Below are 5556 nucleotides of genomic sequence, written 5' to 3' on the forward strand. Positions count from 1 at the left end.
AGACTTCAAACTCAGTCAGCAGAGAGTTGAGACATTAAAGGTCCAAAGTCCATCTACCTCCAACACAACATCAGTGACCGTTAGTTACAGTTACACGCTTTACACCATTTCAAGTTCAATGTCAAAATCACAATTACAACCTTTCAGTTTCTCTGATTTAGCAGTCATTCATAATTTTATAATAACCATTACTTATTAGTTACCCTTATAATCATGATGTGAGTTATTACAGACATTTCTGAAAAGAAACCAAGAACAATTCATTCTAATCTTTTCACACCATGTTACAGTTACTTCTTTCACCTTTAAGCACTTCCATAAGTATAAGACTAAGTGTAAATATTCTTATAATCAAACCAACATCAACCATTGATTAAACCAATATTAATTATTGGTTTAATCATAAGTTATTATTAATTTAAGTATTTTACTCTGGGTTTTATCCAATTCCTCAAAATGTCTAGATTTTATTCCTTAAACCTTTAGTGCTCAAAATGAGCAGTCTGAACTATTTTTATTCACGGCAGGCTGGAAACTTCCTCTTTTTTCAGGAAACCTGCTTTTCCTGTTGCATGACTCTCTTTCTGTCTGAATTTTTATGATTAAATAGAAAAAAGTAGAATTAAAGCAGGACACAATAACAACACACAACCAGATTAATTTTATTACCGTCTGACTCTACTGTTGTGTCTTGATGTCACCTGTGTAATCAGTTTTAAAGATAACTTTATTCATTGTTATTATTAAACTAAAATCTCCAGCATGGGGAAGTGGGCTGAGCTCGACTTTTCTCGACACCTTTCCAATAGAAAAAGTGGTGTGTATTGTTGTTGCGTCTAAATTATATGCCGCAATGCCAGTTGGAGCTGTGAGTAATACACATGTGTTATCAGGAACCTTACAAATAGTAGACAATAACCGTTTTGATTCATATTCAATTGCTTTCATTAAATTACTTTTCCTGTCCAAGCACCGCCCGTTAGAAATATCATCATTCTTTTGAATCAAACTGTTATCTTCCAGACAAAACTAATTGATCCAAGATTCATTGAACTCAACATCTTTATAATGAAAGTTACAATGTTTCAAGTACCAAAGAGCTTCCTGGACATGCATTGTGTCAACATACTGATAATCATAATGACCTTTATACATCAATTTACGCTTTAACTTAACAGGTAACAAAGACCCCTCCATATTACTACGAGGTAGCAAACTGGATGTTTCAACAATATTTGCAGGGACACATGTAACTGGACCGTGCACTCCATTTTGCCCACCTTTTGGCAACGCCAACATCTTCATAAATGGAATATGTAGCTATTAAATGTTGCTCCAGAGTATTCAAGCATGCCAACTGAGGTGGGATGACATCAAGGGTCAAATTATTGCATTAACTTTCTGGGGGCATTTGACCTTTGCCAATTTTGTAATGACAACAATAACAAATATATAACTTACTTCAACAGGTATTGAGACTACATGGGGATATGCATGTGTTGTCACACGTATGCACATAATCATTACTTATACATTTATCTGCAATTATTGACATTTCTTTAGTTTTCTTGTAGTAGTCTTTGTTACAATTCAACACCTGATGTTTGAATAGCAGACGGAAGCAAATGCAGCAAACAAAATCAGGACCATCTTTTACCTTCTCCAAAAAATGGTTAACAAGGTCAAATTCTTTTGACTTTTCTTTAATATCCCGTCTCATTAGATTTACAGCTGCTTTTACACGCATCTTATGTTCAGGATCAAGATTTTGCTTTCTGCTTAAGTCTTTAACTTTTTGTCTGTGAAATTCATCTTTCTTATATTTAGCAATACTCATTTGTTTAAGTTTTATTCAATGAGACTCATCTTCCTTATATTTAGCAATACTATTTTGTTTAAGTTTTACTCGATGAGACTCATCTTCCTTATATTTAGCAATACTATGTTGTTTAAGTTTTACTCGATGAGACTCATCTTCCTTATATTTAGCAATACTTATTTGTTTACGTTTTTCTCGATGACAGTAATCTTCTTTGTATTTAATTTTAATCAAGTTTTTTTTCTTTTCCTTATAAAGTAAATTATTTTTATATGTCTTCTGGGACTTAGATGTTCTCTTTTGTTTAAATATTATTTGATTTTTATATTGAATGATTTCCCTTCGATTCCTTTTATGATTTGAATACTTCGAAAAACTGTACTTTGCTTTTCCACTTAAAACAGTTTGCTTTCCATTTTTCTGGACTTGTGAAGATCTTGTATGCATGTGTTGGGTTTTTAACAAAAGATGTTCTTCACAAAGTTCAAAGCAAGAGTCTTTATCACCCTGCTTTGCACAAATAACAGCATCAAGATGCTCATTACAGTTCTGCAAATATATAGCTTCATTGGTTAAATGACTATTCTTTGAATTATATTTGGTCCACTGTATGCCATTAAATACACATATATCCAATCCTAACATATTGGCAGCAGATTTAAATTCAATTTCCATAGCTCAGTGACCCACGTACTTCATCTGTGACTTGTTAACATATTCTGTCACAGAAGCAAAATCTTTAGTCAAAATATTTTCATATTCTTCTTTATTATTAGTTATATGTGAAACAACAGCAAGTCTAATTTTACGGTGATTTTTCTCTGAACCACTAAGTGCATAGGCTACAGCTCTGAAAAAAACTGTTACCATCATTTACAATACTTTTAGTCTTACAAACATTTCCCAAAGACCCACGCAATATCACTTTTTGGAAATTATGTTCTTGAAAGTCTATTTTGAAGTTCTTACACAGAGTTTTAGCATTAACTTCAGAAAGGGGAGTAAATAGTAAAGTATTTTTGTTATTTTGTAAAATACCCACGCACTCGTCTTCAAGGGAACTCTCAGTTGTCACCGTCATATGCACAGTTTTTGGTTCTGTTGTAGCTTGCTGAGTTTTATGTCCCCCAGAAACATCTCCATTCATGCAATAACCATAACATGTTTGTGAGTTAGGCTGCTTCACACAAACAACCGTCTCAAAATGATTTCCACTAATATTTTACAGATACACACCGTAATTGGAAAAACTACTCAGAGAACTATATTCAAGCCATTTATTATCGCAAAACGTGAAAATATTAAGACCAAAATAATCAGCTGCAGCTTGAATTTCCAATTCAGTCGCCCACGCACCAACATAATTCATTCTAGAAATGGCAATATATTGTGATATGGAAGAATACTCGCTTCTTAAAATACTATCATACATGTCAGAATTTCTTTTTAACTGGTTTACAACAGCAAGCCGAATTTTACGATGAGATTTCTGATTGCCACTGATGACTTGACTAACTGCCCTAAAAAAGCAGTTCCCATCACCAAGAATTTTTTCTGTCAAACACGGCACACCGAGTTCACCAACCACGCAAGATACATAATTTGCCCGTTCAAACTCAACATTCAACTTTCCACACAGTGACCGTGCAATCTCTTCTGAGATGGGGTTAAAATACAATTCCTTATTTTGGACATGACTAACAACCACATCATCATCACTATCATTCCTGTTTGATGTTTGTAGATCAAATGAATGTTCTCCATAAGAATCGTCCTGCATATCAACATTGCTATGTTCAGAAACAGCACTGCTACTTGGCACACCAGCTACATCTTTACATGGAACGGTACTTGAGCCAATCTGAACAATATCGACTCCTCTGATCTCAAATACCCTGGGATAGACATTGAGTTCACCAGAAAACCTTGTAAGATATGCAAAGACATGATCAAGAGAATTAAAGTGGAGAACAATGCTCTTCCCATCTACATCAATCATCCCCTCGTGGTTTCTTGCATGGGAGTCTACAAGAGCATAACGTCCATTATGACTGATAAGAGCAGAAGTACTCCCACATAGTGTCAAGAAGCAGGTTTCATACTGTCTACACATTTTACGCAATCCATCCCAGAGAGTAGTAAGCACACCCTCCTCGATTAACTGTCCTTGCAGTATATCAAAATCTCCAGAAACATAGTCTCCATAAAAACATCCAAAATTCTGTCCATCAACATGAATATTTTTAGGCAAATCTGGGATAGAAAAAAGCTCATGTCCACTACTGATTAAATTGCTGTCATGCAAAGATGTGTACAGCTCATCACCTACAGTCACTACATTGTCCAATATGTCACCATTCCACGAACAAACGCTTTTCAGTGTGTGCTTTGTTAAAGCAACAAGACTAATGGCTGCACACTGTAGTCCACCATATGTAAAACGAGGATCGCCCTGATGAAATGACCCACTGACTGATGCAACATGGCTACTGGAAGCTTGGCTTGCATCTGTAGCGTGTGTGTCCTCAGTCAGTGTTCCAGATGTGTCCGTATTACTGCACATCTCTTTGACAGAAATACCGCAGAGTGGATACTCTGTTGCATTTAATGATTCCCTAAGTTTGTTCAAGTGAACCATTAAATCATTTAAACACGTGTTAAATACGACAACAGGCGTACCAGATTCTGATGCAAAACCCTCTGAATTCCGTGTTCCAAAATCCACAACAGCAAAGTATTCTCGATGCTGAACGATCAAGGCGGTTGCATCAGGAAGACAAAAGATACACATTCCATTTCTCATTAAATACATTTGCAATAATTCGTACAGTTGCCCCTCCTGGTCGAGATCAAACATTCCATGCACCATGTCTCCAAGTCCTACTTTCCAATTTCGACCAAAAATAGTCTGATCTTGAACCAACTTGCACAACTCTGGTTTTGAACCTCTGCTCGGTCTTTCTCGCGCAATATATCCCGCCAACTTCCGACCTTCTACATGGACTTCATCTACATTCGCAGTCTTCCAGGTACAAATGGGAGANTCGCCATGAAAAATAAAACGGTTATAACTTTGACAAAAAAACTCACAGCAGCACCAATCTTTCAGTGATTGATCATCATCGGGTCCCTTACAATACCCATTGGTCAAATGATGACATCACTTAGGCCACGCCCCCTGAGAACAGGAAGTGTCATGTTTTACTCTAAACAGTCGCTATCTGACCCCTTTGACCTAATCAACATGAAACTGTGTCCACAGACATAAAACATGTTGGTGTGTCATGGATTCCAACCCTGTTTGGTTTTGATGGAGCAGGTGGGCGTGGCGGCATGGCGAAGTGACCTGTAACGCCATGTACATACGTTTGGCTGCAGATTCCACAATTTTGAGCACAGCTGCACAAAACTTGACATGACTGATCCTGGTGGGATGCCTGACGATCCTATGTCGTCATAGTCTGACGTCATCTAAGCCCCGCCCCCTCAGAACAGGAAGTGCCTTTTGTGGACTTGTAAAGCTCCATCTATGGCTCTCTCGACCTAATCAACATGATTCTGTGTTGGATGACAGATAACATGTTGGTCTCACTTGCTTTAAAGCGCCAAGAGTTTTCAGTAATGGGCGTGGCCATGGCAGCGCGGCGAAGCAGAGGTAACGCCGCCGCCATACGTTTGGCTCTAGATTCCACATGGTTCAGCCCAGCTGCACCAAACTCACTAGGATGCATCCTTAT

At 37.2% G+C, this 5556-nt stretch overlaps 1 protein-coding gene and 1 long non-coding RNA gene across 2 annotated transcripts in view; one reads left to right on the forward strand and one right to left on the reverse strand.

Moving 5' to 3' along the window:
• The window catches only part of LOC103131684 (chloride channel protein 2-like), a gene marked incomplete at its 3' end in the record, with an annotated part of 85497 nt that overhangs the window by 41498 nt on the left and 38443 nt on the right, over positions 1–5556 (forward strand). The window lies entirely within an intron of this gene.
• LOC107834867 (uncharacterized) overlaps positions 4867–5556 on the reverse strand; it is a 7223-nt gene continuing 6533 nt past the window's right edge. Inside the window, exons 2-3 of the long non-coding RNA XR_001660693.1 lie at positions 5532–5539; positions 4867–5116 (exon numbers count right to left, since the gene is read on the reverse strand). This is a non-coding gene — a long non-coding RNA (uncharacterized LOC107834867). The remainder of the gene's footprint in view (positions 5117–5531; positions 5540–5556) is intronic.

This window comes from Poecilia formosa, unplaced genomic scaffold, assembly GCF_000485575.1.
Source record: "Poecilia formosa unplaced genomic scaffold, Poecilia_formosa-5.1.2 Scaffold811, whole genome shotgun sequence".
NCBI lineage: Eukaryota > Metazoa > Chordata > Actinopteri > Cyprinodontiformes > Poeciliidae > Poecilia > Poecilia formosa.